Source organism: Schistocerca gregaria, chromosome X, assembly GCF_023897955.1.
Source record: "Schistocerca gregaria isolate iqSchGreg1 chromosome X, iqSchGreg1.2, whole genome shotgun sequence".
Classification (NCBI taxonomy): domain Eukaryota; kingdom Metazoa; phylum Arthropoda; class Insecta; order Orthoptera; family Acrididae; genus Schistocerca; species Schistocerca gregaria.
This window is the reverse complement of record NC_064931.1, coordinates 796,451,375-796,467,068: the sequence shown is the minus strand read 5'-3', so window position 1 is coordinate 796,467,068 and position 15,694 is coordinate 796,451,375. Positions and strand designations below refer to the sequence as shown.

The 15,694-nt window shown below is 42.3% G+C and overlaps 1 long non-coding RNA gene across 1 annotated transcript in view; it reads right to left on the bottom strand.

Moving 5' to 3' along the window:
- The window catches only part of LOC126299539 (uncharacterized), a 61,300-nt gene extending 59,053 nt beyond the window's left edge, over positions 1-2,247 (bottom strand). Inside the window, exon 1 of the long non-coding RNA XR_007552823.1 lies at positions 2,173-2,247. This is a non-coding gene — a long non-coding RNA (uncharacterized LOC126299539). The remainder of the gene's footprint in view (positions 1-2,172) is intronic.
- Between the last annotated feature and the right edge of the window lie 13,447 nt (positions 2,248-15,694).

Below are 15,694 nucleotides of genomic sequence, written 5' to 3'. Positions count from 1 at the left end.
GAGTCGGCTCTAAAACATAAAACGGTCTGACGAAGAAAACATTCCGGTAGGTTTCTCAACTTTATGCTCTAACAACAAATGCAAATTTGGATGGAAAACAAAATGTATTAATTTAAAAACTTATGAAAGAATTCTCTACAATATTTATTCAGATTTCAGATTTTTGGTACACCGAGTGTGACCAATGTCCGTCGTCGGATGAGAGAGGAGTATAATCCAAAGTGTGTGGTACGTACAATAAAACACAGCGGAGGGAGCGTCATGATCTGAGCTGCATGAGCGCTGTAAGAGTGGGACAAACAGTCGTACGTGAAGGCCGAATAGGTTCCACAAAGTGCATAGACGTCCTAGAATCTGTTTTACTGCCCTCTTTTGCAATCTGCTTTGATGATAGAAATATGGACGGCGCTAAATTTCAGCACGATAACATAACCTACCACAAATCTGGTCCACACTATGACTTGGCTTCGGGAAAATAACATTGATGTTCGGGAGTGGCCTGCCCAATCATCGAACCTGAATCCCATGGAGCATTTATGGGGTTTATTGAAGCGCAGAGTCAGGCGGCACACAATTAAGTCAAAACAAGAATTAAAAGACCACCTACACCTTGATTAGAGCGTCATAAGTGCCGAAGATTGTAAAAAGCTAGCGTACTCTCCACCAAAAAGAATTTCTGCTTAATAAGGTCAAAATGTGGGGTCACGAAATATTGATTTTGTGTAACTAGTAAACATTATTAACTCGAACAAATCGTGAATAACATTGATGTTCGGGAGTGGCCTGCCCAATCATCGAACCTGAATCCCATGGAGCATTTATGGGGTTTATTGAAGCGCAGAGTCAGGCGGCACACAATTAAGTCAAAACAAGAATTAAAAGACCACCTACACCTTGCTTAGAGCGTCATAAGTGCCGAAGATTGTAAAAAGCTAGCGTACTCTCCACCAAAAAGAATTTCTGCTTAATAAGGTCAAAATGTGGGGTCACGAAATATTGATTTTGTGTAACTAGTAAACATTATTAACTCGAACAAATCGTTTCTATTCATTTAATTTTCTTATTTTTCACAACCCTCAAAATTATCTTGGATGCTCAATACTTTTGGTCAAAGTTGTAGCTTATGCTCTTCTCCAGGCTTAAAACTATCTCTCTACCAAATTACATTAGAATCGGTTCAGCGGTAGAGTCGTGAAAACGTAACGCACAGAGTTACCTCGGTATTTATAACATTAGTATGAAAGTATAATTGGCATGAATAAAACACGTTGAGGATTGGATAAGCCTTGTATTCTAGCTGTTACCTATGCCCGTCTTGCATATCAGTAATATGAAATGACATGTGCCGATGGCTTTATTGGCCGGGAGACCCCGGTCGGGATGTTCGGGAGCTTGTTGCTAATCTTTCTATTTGACGCCGCTTCGGTAACTGGCACGTCGATGGTGATGTAACGATGATGAGGACGACACACACATCCGGACTTGAGCAGAAAAAAACCGTACGCTGGTGGGAATCCAACCTGATAACTCATGATCAAGAAACACCAACACTACCCACCTGACCAAGAGATATTCAGTCAATATGAGAGAAGTAAGGGTTAAGCACATAGAGGATTGTATAAGCGTTGTGTTAATCACGTTCAATCGTATTATGTAGCAAATATTAAAGAATAAAAACATTTTCACAATTAATATGACAAAGTTAAGAGGTCAAACAGTAAACAGAATTTTTAAAGAGTAATTATTGTTCCATATTTCCCGTTATATTCTTCATATCAATTAATATTTTGTACTACACTCTTTCTTATGCAGCTCATGTTCTTCATCAGCGTAAACTTTGTTGCATTGCTCAAAAAGAGTTCTTCTCTTTTTCCGTCTCACATTATTACAATTATTAATTTGACACCACTTCTTTAATGGAATTTTACTGCTCTTTTTGTTGCACTACTTAAAATTAACATATCTTTAGAAGTTCATTAGTTATTGATGAGACTAGGCAAAACTGTAAACAACCAAAAGAAAAAGAAAATAAAAGTTGTAAATCTTAACAAATTAAATCTGCACGTGTACTTGTTTTTCAGAAAATTTTATATCAATTTTCAATTAATTTCAATTAAAGTTTGTCTCTCTGCTGAATTAATTTCGCTATAAATTGTAATCTTGTATGTGTACCTGCCGAGGAGCCTCGCCGAGAGCTACAATTGGATTGCCCGATCTTCGTTTTACATTAATTACTAATAAAATTATTATACTTTTGCTGGTTGACGGTTACAGAAAAACTTCTCAATGTACGACGATTACAAACATAGTCTTCACACTGGCAAAATCGTGGTGCTCCCCTCGTTTAAATGTCGAATCATCCTTTGTTGTATGATTAACCGTTTGCTCTGTGAGAGCGCAAACACGGACAATAGTTGACTGCCATTGTGCGTTCATTGGCTGAACTGACGTCACGTCCGTATTAATTCAAAACTTGACAGAAACACATGGCACAGCCGACGAACAGTGGTCGGCGTGGGAACGGGGCCGACACAAGTTATCGCACAGGCCCAGCTACAGCCGATACACACACACACACGAGGCCAGCCCACACTACGTCCAGCTTCCACGTCACGATGAGTGCGCCATTCAAACGCCGATCGCAACCAAGCTCTCTCTTTGTAGCGTTATGCTTATGTAGGCGAGTGACTTGACCGCTTGCAAGTAATACGAAGGGAAATGAAACTGTTGTAAGGTTGAACGCTAGCGAGCCAAGGGCTCGGGGAGCCCTGCAGTAAATCCGGCTAGGCACCGGTACGGACCAGAACAGGTACAAATATGAATGGAGTTGCCGGAAATGGGTAATTCCCAAACCTGAGAATTTCCACGGTTCTTGCTCGCATACTCATCGAGCGGGAGACTATGCTCCAAGACATGGTGGAGGGTCAGAAAGCGTGAGAAACGGCTTCTAATAACTCTTCAGTAGTCTAAAATAGTTCACAGTCAAGTATTAAAGCAGATCCGAATACAACTGCGATGTCAAAAAAATGAGGCGCATCCAGTTTGTAACAGAACTTATTAAAGGCTTTACTTTACCAAAGTATGCGATACCCTACAAATTCAACCAGTTTAACGAGTATTTATGATTATAGAAAAGTTATTGTGTATCTTAACAATGATTGCATAACATGTCTCCATAAACAGTCAACCCAAACTGAATAACTGATCCACACAAAAGTAAATATCACTTGATCACTGATACAGCAAATGTCATCATGTAAAAACACTAAGTTCATCTAAAATAATTAATATGAAGTACGGAAAATAGTGGCCAACTTACGTATTTTGGATCTACTTAAATAAAAATTACCCAGTGAAAGCTATTTGTTCACTAGTATCGTTTTCACTCAGTATTCACGTAAACACGCTAAAGTCGTTTCTTCAGTTTCCTGAGGGTAGCACAATACACTTCGGAGATGATCGTTGCGCCGTGAGGGAGGGCATTAAACAGAATAACTACTTCAGAGTCCGACAAGAACGTCGCCATGACTTTATCACTTGAGGGTGCGGCTTTGAACTTCTTCTTCAGAGGAGAGATGATGTGCCGCCACTCAATGGCTTGGCGTCTTGTTTCAGGTTCGAAGCGATGAACCCATGTTTCATTGCCTGTGACGTTGTTCTACAAATAAATATCACTATCAGCCCTGTAACGCGTAATAAATTTCTCACAAATGGTCCTTCGGTGCTCTTTATGGTCTTGTGTTGGGTGGCGAGGAATGCAGTGGGTACACACCGGTTGAGTACACCCACTGGTGGACGAGTGTGTTCGCTCTGTCAACAGAGACATCCGGTTGTTCAGCGAGGACTTTGATTGTGATCCTTTGATCCCCTCAAATGAGAGTGTCCGCAGGTTACATTGCAGGAATCACAGCTCTGTTGGCCGGCTGGCACGCCACAGATTGGACAACATTGCATGCCCATGTTGCAGTGATGACAGACCGCTCACCTAACGACTCACCATGCTTTTGTTCACTGCCAGGTCGCTGTAGACATTTTGCAAGCGCCTATGAATATCTGCGATGCTCTGATTTTACGCCAAAAGAAACTCAATGACAACTCTCTACATGGAACAGACCTCCACCACAGATGCCACTTGAAGGCTGCTTAATGTGTCGCCACCAATCAAAAATTCATTAAACCATTTGTGCTGAAATGAGAATATTTCACTATGTCCCATAACAAATTCCACATTATTTCAACCGAAATTGGAGGAAAACAATGCTTTGCATTAGCTATTGAACACCTCTCGTACTTCTGAGGTGCTTCTTAGTGATGCCGGCTGGAGTGGCCGTGGAGTTCTAGGCGCTACAGTCTGGAGCCGAGCGACCGCTACGGTCGCAGGTTCGAATCCTGCCTCCGGCATGGATGTGTGTGACGTCCTTAGGTTGGTTAGGTTTAATTAGTTCTGAGTTCTATGTGACTGATGACCTCAGAAGTTTAGTCGCATAGTGCTCAGCGCCAGTTGAACCATTCTTAGTGATATTTGCTTTATGTCTTTGCGAGATTGCAGGGCACTTTGACTTCTGAAACGGTGTCATGCTACTTAATATTACTAGGGAAGATAACCTTTATTCCTTGGTTGCTATGCCTGGATATGATCTGAATCCATTCATATGATGAAATGGTTTGCAATAGTTAATGCTCTTGCATGTGTGCTCTAGTGAGGGAATACTGGTAAGCTTTACCTAAATTGAAATAAAGAGGGTGCTGATTTAAACGACTTCAATAAAAGTGTATGGTGGCTGAGGGCCGAGGAGAACGTTTTTTCTGCAGAACCTGCGTGAAAACGTTTGCGGACTGCCCAGTTCCTCGGTCTCATTGCGCAGACACATTGGATGGCACCAGTCGGTCGGCAGCGGCGTCCAGGTAGGCCGACTAGCGCCGAGGAGTCGCTGCTGCTATGGGCAGAGCAGTGATGGCCGGCAAGAAAGTATAGAAAGGGCCCTTGTTAGGCAGTAAGTGAGTTTCTGCGAATTTCCGTGGGACAGATCAGTGGAGCCCACGGGTCAAGACTCTGCTAGAAAATGTACTTGTGAAGGCAAGAGGCCTTATGCGATTTTATGGCCGTCGTTTGGAAAGTTCGAAATGGCCACAACAGGGGAGATAACTGTCTTTTTATGGAGGGCTGTGGCTACAATCAGGTCATGCTTTAAGCAAAGACGCAAAAGTGAATATTTTTTCCTTTTATCCCAACTAATTTTTAAAGTCGCTGGTTGGTCAAATCTGTGTATGCAAAGCAAGCAGCGGTATCCCAGCTTCGAATGCCGCGTTGCAGCTCGTGATTGGCTTGTGCTAAAGTGGGAGTAGTCTAAGCATGTTTATGTGATATGCTACAGAGCAGGTGAGGAAAGCTGAGAGAAAGAGAAGAGGACTCTCCTGTGCTGACGATTCGCTAGTAAAGAACTTCAGGTCTTTACCTAAACAGGGTCACTTGTGTCCTTTGCTAGTGTACCAAAAAAATTTGTGGTAAGATCATATGGGACCAAACTGCGAATGTCAGCGGCCCCTTAGCTTACACACTACTTAATCTAACTTAAAGTAACTTATACTGTGTACAACACACACACCAATGCCGGAGGGAGGGCTCGAACCTCCGACGGGGGGAGCTGCGCGGACCGCGACAAGGTGCCTCAGACTGCTCAGCTACCTCATGTGGCAGGACATCTGAAGTAAACGGGAAGTGGTCCTTCGATATTCAGTTGAGATACATGCAGAAAATACTCTTATGAAACGCAGAAAAGTTATGTTGAGAGAGTTATGCAAATGGTAGAAAAGTCTTCAAACTAAATAGTCATTAAATATACACAAAATTAAATCCATTTGGTGATGACTATACACGAAATATTCATCAGCTCAAAACAGTTCAGTGTTCCACATGATCATTTACAATTAACAAATGCGATACAAGGAGCAGTTACTGAAACTTTGTCCATCCTCAGCTCCGCCATACTATAGGAAAATGGTAAGAGTCCTACTCTGGAGCACATTCAGACCTCTCGAAATATAAAGTCCTTTCAGAATTTAAAATGAGGTAGCGGCCGTTCATTACCCAGAACTCCATGATAAAATACCACTCGCTACCACACAGATACGGCAGTTACCCCTCGTGGCACTAGTGCACCTCTTAGAGCCTGTGCCAGTCAGCACCTGAACCTTCAGAGGTACTGTTTCTAACATCACGCACACAACGAGTGATACGTGGCTCCCTCCCCCTGTACAATAGGTTCATGCTCATACCTCACAAATTCTTAAATACTTTTGTTTTTATCTTGCGCTTATACATCGGATTGTGGCTGTAAACCTGAAACAAACTGTCTGTTCAGATAGACTGAAACGCAACCAAAACCGAGATTCTATGCTTTATTTATATTTCAAGGCTACTGGTCTTCTACAAAGATCAATACGATTTTGTTTCATTTCTCATTATTCCCTTGCTTGTATGATCTGCAAAAATCTGTATGTTATAATAGCTTAGGTGGAAAATAATTTATTTATGTATACATCAGAAACAACAGAGGACCCAACATACTATCCCATGATTACAGCGTGCCTCATTATTTAATACTGAATTCCTTTTTTATGTGATCGAAATGAAACTGATACACTCTGTGCTACAGACCTGCCGGCTATAACAGTACTGCTTTCTACCGAGCAACGCACCATCCTGTATACTTAGTGTGAGCTGAAGAAGACGGTAGAGAAACAAAAAAATTATTACGAAATAGATTTTTTTTGCGTAGCGTCATTATATGAGCACCAAATGCTTTGCTGCAGAATAACAGAAAATAGGTTACTTTATTTCAGATGCTGCAGAACATCATATGATAAAGATTTTAAAGCTGCAGACCGTTTTCTATTATCAGTACCGCTCTACTATCATAATCACTTCCAGATTGTTAAAACCTCTTTGTGCATTGGTGGATCTCGTTAAACATTATAAAAATAGGGACGATTTCCTTGAAGAAGGTAATATCAGAAAACAATGTTTTATGAAAACCTATATAACAGTTGAGCTAGGTTTGCTGAAATAAATTAATTGATGTAGATGAAATAAGTGATTGTGAAATGATAAGAAATGATGTCAGAGGAAGTCGGTCCCAAATGCTGGAAACTAACGTATATTTGTGCTACTTCACTACTCGAAACCAAATTTCCGGCTGTTTCATGGGCAGTCAACTCTCTCTTATTTGGTTCAAATGGCTCTGAGCACTATGGGACTTAACATCTGTGGTCATCAGTCCCCTAACTAACCTAAGGACATCACACACATCCATGCTCGAGTCTCTCTTATTTATTTTGTCTGTTGTGTTTCCTACTTTTCATGTAATCAACGTCTTTTTGTTCCGCGTTTATTCATTTTTTGAATGTCGTTCCATTTTTCAGCTACATCTTACGCTCGCCATAAACATTTTAATCGGACCAAGCTTTTAACTTGAAATAAAACGTTCCTCGCGAACTTCGTCCGTGAAAATGCAGAAAATAAAAATCCGTAATCCACGCAGGAGTATTTCCCACCAGTGTTGTCGGACTCTCTTCAAGGTGATTTTGGTTTGTGGAAATAAATTGAATGTTTTGCTAAGTTAGATTTCTACTTACTGTAAAGAAGAAACGTCGAGTTGTAGACAGGCACGATTAAAAGACACTCACATATAGATGTTCTGGATAGATGTCTTCCTATTACACATTACGAGCCTCTTCAACTGTCGGCGGTCTCTGTCATTCAACAGACGAGGTCATGGTGTACGCTTTTGTGCTGTACATGTAACTTCACGTTTCCATTTAACTTTCACATAGAAACAGTGAACACAGGGATGTTTAGGAGCGTGAAAAATCTCGCGTACAGGCGTGTGACACAAGTGACACCCAATCACCTGACCACGTTAGAAGTCCGTGAGTTCCACGGAGTGCCCCATTCTGCTGTCTCACCATGTCTAATGACTACTGAGGTCTCTGATGTGGAGTACCTGGCAGTAGGTGGCAGTAAACAGCACCTAATACGAAAAACGTATGTTTGTGTGGGTGTCCGGATACTTTTGACCACATAGTGTAATGTAACGGAGATGGTTGTGATACAAAATGTAAAATACCACAAATTCTAGAATTAAATTTTCAATTAGCAGCGAAGTGTGCGCTGATATGAAACTTCCTGGCAGATTAAAACTGTGTGCCGGACCGAGACTCGAACTCGGGACATTGACCTTTCTGAGCTAACCAAACAGGACCTACGCCACCTCCTCACAGCTTTAATTCTGCCAGTATCTCGTTTCCTACCTTCCAAATTTTGCAGAAGCTCGCCTGCGAACCTTGCAGAACTAGCACTCCTGAAAGAAAGGATATTGCGGAGACATGGCTTAGCCACAGCCTGGGGATGTTTCCAGAATGAGATTTTCAATTAGCAACGGCGTGTGCGCTGTTATGAAACTGCAGAGTGATAATCTCACGAGTTCGAGTCTCGGTCTGGCACGCAGTTTTAATCTGCCAGGAAGTTTCACCACACATTCTTTTCGGTAATATGATAGGGGATTAAGGTGTGGGCATTAGAATGGGAATGAATATATGTCAGGTATATTTCTTTCAAGTTGCATGCGCTTCGTAAATCCAAATGATGATTCTTAAGTTCTTCAATGAAGTCTTCAAGGGCGGGCTCTGCCGTCTATAGGGCATAGTAAAATAGGATCCAGCTGGCCAGACGTAAGGGAAAAATTTTTAGGGCAGGAAGGGTTACAGATTCGGCGAGAAGAAGGGCGATATCGTGATTCCTTTAAGCGCCGTTCTGCTGTGACAACCATATTCTTCAGTGTGTGTGTGTGTGTGTGTGTGTGTGTGTGTGTGTGTGTGAAACATTATGGGACTTAACTGCTAAGGTCATCAGTCCCTAAGCTACACACTACTTAACCTAAATTATCCTAAGGGCAAAGACACACCCATGCCCGAGGGAGGACTAGAACCTCCGCCGGGACCAGCCGTACAGTCCATGACTGCAGCGCCTCAGACCGCAGGACTAATCCCGCGCGGCTAGTCTTTAGTGTTCACCCCATAAAGACGGTTCAGTTCCAGTATGTCAAAAAAATTCCGATGGAATCGGCAGGGGGAGGGCGAAGTACAGCGTTGTGTATAAATATCGTAGATGGTGAGTAACTTCCTGATCCAGTTAGTGTAGGGCTTGTTAGTAGACAGCCGCATGTATTTGTGCAACGTTGAAAGACGCAGCGACACGTTGGTTGCCTGCCGGAGAGTTTCGTGGAGGTACAGAGTTACGCTGTCGTTGATATCACTGATTTGTTTTAGCTCGTTTTCAGGAGAACTGACGTGCAGTGGGGCAACTTTAGCTTTCTAGTTTTGCGAATAGAAAAATCTGACGCTATTCAGTCATATCACAAATCAAGAACCGCGATGATATTGGAAACAATATAGAGAACTGAATTTAGCACTTAATAAGATGAGAATCAAATACGTAAAAGTTAAATTACTTCAGTTTTGCAGTGTTTGAGACTTTCACAGTTTCCTCTTCATAGTTTCCCTCAAGCCACTTGTAATGACCTGTTCAGCTGATGGCAGTTTAATCGAAAATTCATTGCTACGTTTCTCGACAATCTGAGCGAATCAGCCGGCCAGGTTGGCCGAGCGGTTCTAGGGGCTACAGCCTGGACCCGCGCGACTGCTACCGTCGCAGGTTCGAATCCTGCCTCGGGCATGGGTGTGTGTGATGTCCTTAGGTTAGTTAGGTTTAAGTAGTTCTAAGTTCTAGGGGACTGATGACCTCAGAAGTTAAGTCCCATAGTCCTCAGAGCCATTTGAACCATTTTTTGAGCGAATCATTTATTTTCTTCGTCGTTCAGTATACCATCTTTATTCTCTACTTTTGGAGTATATGGCAGATTCTGACCTTGATGATGTATTTTAACACATGGTTGCTTTAGGAGACAAGTACAGAAATTATCCAGTAGCAGGAATTAGCAGGAAGAATTTAGAATTTGACTCGACAATCTTCAGAAGATGAGAACCCACAGTTCGAACAGCTGTCATACTGAAACGGAATGAGACATCTGTACCTCAAGTGGATGACTCCCGTTCTTGTCGCTTCAGGGCAACATCGGATGTCGGGGTAATACAAATATGAACTAAATTTAGCTTTTGAACATGAAACACTATCGTCATATTTACGGATGTTAAAGACCAATAAAATATGTGACTGAAAATAATTTTGGATGGTGACAATCATGAAGTTCTCCATCGTGTATGTGATTATTCCTATTACAAAAAAGTAGTTGTAGACTGAAGTATTAGTGGAAGTTTCTTGTATTATTTAGTTTTTTCAGACATTTATACTTTTTTGGGACTTTTAAACATAATTTTCGTCGAATTAATTGTATGTTGTTCCTGTATTTTGCTATACTTTCAGCTTCAACTCACATTATCTTTGGAGTGGAAGAAGTTGGTTTCCGTGTTGCGGTATCGTATGAATCAATTGAATTCTGTTATTGCCACAAACCCAACACTAAGCAGAACACAGAAAACGAGGATAAAATTTAGAAAAAAGGATTGTCAATCATTTATTTCGCCGTCGAAGTCACAATTTAAAATGAGTGTGAAACGTGTCTCTATGTTACAAGGTTTCGTATGCTGCTACAGATGATCATACATTACAGCTAAAGCAGGTAGCTGTATAACTAAAACCAGTAATTGTTATCCAGTTAAATAAAGTAGAAAAAAATTGCTAGTGAAAGGTTATTATGTTTCCCAACAGAATTCAATGCTATCGACACCGATACTCTGATATTTCTTACGACACAATGAAATTATGGAATACTTGGTATCGATACTGATGCCATGGATATCTAATGAAAAATATCAATACTTAGTTATGTAAATAACATCGAAACATCCTTAGATGGCGGTGTCCTGAGCCCTACCACTACAATAAGTGGAAGTTTGTGTGGTTTTACATATGTAAATCTCCAAATTTCGCAGATAACGTTTGAAGAATAAAGTAGCAGGAAACCTATCTATCTCGAAAATAGCGACGTACCCTAGAACTTACAAGCCTCGTTACCACAGGATAATTTTCTGTTGCTACCGTGAATGCCCGGTAAAAGTGGATATACATGGCATGACCCGCCTGCTGTCAACAATAAATTCGACACGGTTCAAGAATACACATGTATAAATGGCGTGCAGTAGAAATTTGAATAAGACAGGGTGAAAAACCCTATTCAGGAAAAATATTTGAAAATAAAACTGCCAAACGTTTTGTGAAAAGATTTTCCTACAAGTAAAAAATGAGAAACATGTGTCACGCCTTTGAATGATGCTCAAAATCGTGTACAGCGTTTGAGACTGCATGGTGTACACGGTTCACCAGACAAATAGCCTCCAGTTGTCTTTAAGATTCCACGATTTTAATTAAACATTGAACTTTAAATTCTCAGTCAGCGGCTCATTTGCTGCCCATTATTTCGAGCATCATCCAAACGAGGAGTAAGAGTTTATCTAATCTATACCATTTTTTACTTTTAAACAGATCATTTCATAAAACATTTGACTGTTTCTTTATTTCTTTTTAATTTCAATTTCTTTTTCAGTTAAATATCACACAAACGTAACTTTTTATGCGCACAATATCTAGGCTCCGAAGAGACGTACTTTTTGACACTTCATTTACATGGCCAGCAGCAGCTATTCGAGAAATATTTGACTTTTTCCTCAAATTATTAATTAAGCTTTCTTAATTTCTACAATCGCTTTCAATTTTTTAATGACTTAAATTTTTGTAACCGGACTTTACGCTTCTCTGTTTGATGTCCCATTCGTCCAGTTCTCACTCTTTGGTAGCCTACGAAAATTCTGACAAAAGTTTTCTCTCAAATCATTAATTAAGTTTTTCTTAGTTACTCTGATCTCTATCAAGCAATGAGTTATGTTTTTTACAAAATTAAACCTCACGCTTGTCTCTTTGATACCCCAGCTGTCCATTCTACAGTCTCCATTTGGTTATAAAAATTCGGACAAAAATCCATTGTGTAATTTCTAGGGAGTCTGGCTTCCGGTCCACTCAAACATTTTACGGCATACAGATAATCTTATTTACCGAGAGTAGGCGGAAACGACTGAGGGCAGCAGCATTTCCTTTACTTACACTGTCGTCGAGGCACGAGCTGCGGGCCAGGCTCACAGTCGCAGTGCCAACTGAACTGCTAACACTTGTGAATGCACACTTCCATTTTGTGTTGTGTGAATTATGACGTTATCAAAGTAGTGGAAGTTCATTTCTATTATACTTCGTAAATTAGCTGTGCAACACACGTTCTTCAAAATTTTCTCATGTATGCTTTCCAAAGGCTATAGCATTACAACATAAAAAATATTATTTATACACAGTGTCTCAGAAATGTCTCGATAAACTTCTATGGGTTGTAAAAGGTGTGTTGAGGAACAAGCCGTGGAGCCCTTTGGCAGAAAAAGTGACTTTGTACGCTGACGGACCACTGGTCGAACGACTCGTAATCTTGTTTGTTATCCACTGTAAGCGACTGATTGCCACGTTCTCCAGTGGAGAAGATGGAGCTAGCTGCTGCGTAGAACGGACTTGTCTCGTATGAATGCGATGCTCCGTTGCCTCGCTGGGTTAGCGGGTCATCAAAAAGTCAGTATAAATTTGAAAACTGAATAAATCACGGAATAATGTACATAGAGAGGTACAAATTGACACACATGCTTGGAATGACATGGGGTTTTATTAGGACCCAAAAAAATACAAACGTTCAAAAAATGTCCGACAGATGGCGGGCGCTTCATCTGATCAGAATAGCAATAATTAGCATAACAAAGTAAGGCAAAGCAAAGATGATGTTCTTTACAGGAAATCCTAAATATCTGCATCATCATTCCTCAACAATAGCTGTAGTCGAGGAATAATGTTCTGAACAGCACTGAGAAGCATGTTCGGAGTTATGGTGAGGCATTGGCGTCGGATGTTGTCTTTCAGCATCGCTAGAGATGTCGGTCGATCAAGATACACTTGTGACTTCAGGTAACCCCAAAGCAAATAATCGTGCGGACTGAGGTCTGGGGACCTGGGAGGCCAAGCATGACGGAAGTGTCGGCTGTGCACACGCTCATCACCATATGACGCGCGCAAGAGATCTTTCGCGCGTCTAGCGACAGTTTGTTGTTTCTTTCTTGTTTTTTGGTTCTAATAAAACCCCATGTCATTCCAAGCATGTGTGTCAATGTTTACCTCTCTATCTACATTATTCCGTGGTTTATTAAGTTTTCAAATTTATACTGACTTTTTGATCACCCGGTATATTTTCGGACACGAGTGTCCATCCGCAATTTATTTTTCTCCTGAAATCCCCTAAAATCTGCTAAGTTTTTAGGTATACAGGAGAAAAATAAACTGGAGATGGTTACCCCTGTACAGAATCGTCATCTAAGAGGCAACAAAACATCACATTCATAAGAGACCAGACCCTTCTACGCACCACCTAGCTCCATCTACTCCACCCGACGTTCGTGACAATAGTCGTGCTCACTGAATAACAAACCACATTGCGAGACGTTTCGCCTACGGTCCGTCTGAGTAAAAAGTCACATTTGCTGCCGAAGGGGAGTCCTAGTGGCAAGCTCCAGCGCATACGGCTTCGACGATTTGTAGCGTCGTTGGATGACGTTTCCAAACACGGGTTCCTATCCTCGATTTGGTCCCCAAGACACCCTCTACAAATCCCCGAAGTTTGTCGCAACCGTTCTGGGACACTCTGTATAGTAAGCATTCCATATGCTTCATTTTTATTAATACACTACTGGCCATTAATATTGCTTCACCAAGAAGAAACGCAAATGATAAACGGGTATTCATTGGACAAATATATCATACTATAACTGATATGTGATTACATTTCCACGCAGTTTGGGTGCATAGATCGTGTGCAATCAGTACCCAGAATAACCACCTCTGGCCGTTATAACGGCCTTGATAGGCCTGAGCATTTCGTCAAACAGAGCTCGGATGGCGCGTACAGGTACAGATGCCCATGCAGCTTCAACACGATACCACAGTTCATCAAGAGAAGTTACTCGTGTATTTTGAGGAGCCAGTTGCTGGGCCACCATTGACCAGACGTTTTCAATTGGTGAGAGATCTGGAGAATGTGCTGGCCAGGGAGGCAGTCGAACATTTTCTGTATCCAGACGGCCCGTACAGGACCTGCAAAATGTGGTTGTGCATTATCTTGCTGAAATGTAGGGTTTCGCAGGGATCGAATGAAGGATAGAGCCACGGGTCGTAACACATCTGAAATGTAACGTCCACTTTTCAAAGTGCCGTCAATGCGAACAAGACGTGAACGAGACGTGTAACCAATGGGAACCCCTACCATCACGCCGGGTGATACGCGCTTGCAGTGTGCGTTCACCGCGATGTCGCCAAACACGGATGCGACCATCATGATGCTGTAAACAAAACCTGGATTCATCCGTAAAAATGAAGTTTCGCCATTCGTGCACCCAGGTTCGTCGTTGAGTACACCATCGCAGGCGCTCCGGTCTGCGAGCTGATAGCCTATACTGCTGCCAAAGTCGTCGAACTGTTCGTGCAGATGGTTGTTGTCTTGCAAACGTCCCCATCTGTTGACTCAGGAATCCTGACGTGGGTGCACGATCCGTTACAGCCATGCGGATAAGATGCCTGTCATCTCGACTGCTAACGATACGAGGCCGTTGGGATCCAGCATGGCGTTCCGTATTACCCTCCTGAACCCACTGAATCCATATTCTGTTAACAGTCATTGGATCTCGACGAACGCGAGCAGCAATGTCGCGATACGATAAACAGCAATCGTGATGGGATACAATCCGACTTCTATCAAAGTCGGAAACGTGACGGAACGCATTTCTCCTCGTTACACGAGGCATCACAACAACGTTTCACCAGACAACGCCAGTCAACTGCTGTTTGTGTATGAGAAATCGTTTGGAAAGTTTCCTGATGTCAGCACGTTGTAAGTGTCACCAACCTTGTGTGAATGCTCTGGAAAGCTAATGATTTGCATATCACAGCATCTTCTCCCTGTCGTTTAAATTTCGCGTCTGTAGCACGTCATCTTCGTGGTGCAGCAATTTTAATGGCCAGTAGTGTATTGAAATCGTACCCATCTGTGGCACGAGACAGTAAGAAGCTGCAGAACGGAATGTTGCATCGGCAGCTGGTGTTCGCAGATCGGTGTACGAGGTGCCGCGCGATCGCGCGTTCGGAGCGCTGGACAGGCGGACGGGGAAGTGGAGCGGGCTGCTGGGCTGCGTGGTCCGCGGCTCCGCAGACGTGGCGCTGGCCGGCCTCGCCGTCAACCGCGAGCGCGCCGCCGCCGTGCGCTTCACCACGCCCGTCTTCAGCACCAGGTCTGCCCTCCGTTGCTCACGCCTTTCTAAACTTTATTTGCCACCACCGCTTCGTTTCGAGCGTCCTAACAGGTTTATTCTGGGAGCCAGATCGGACAATGTTCTTACCAACTGACCTATCCAGAAGCAGCACACGACTCGCTCTGGTATCTTCACTTCTGCCAGTGCCTGTCTGCTATATTACAAACGTCCCAAAATCTCTCGTGCATGCCTAGCTGGACCAGCACTCTGACTAGAAAAGATATCCCCGGTAAAT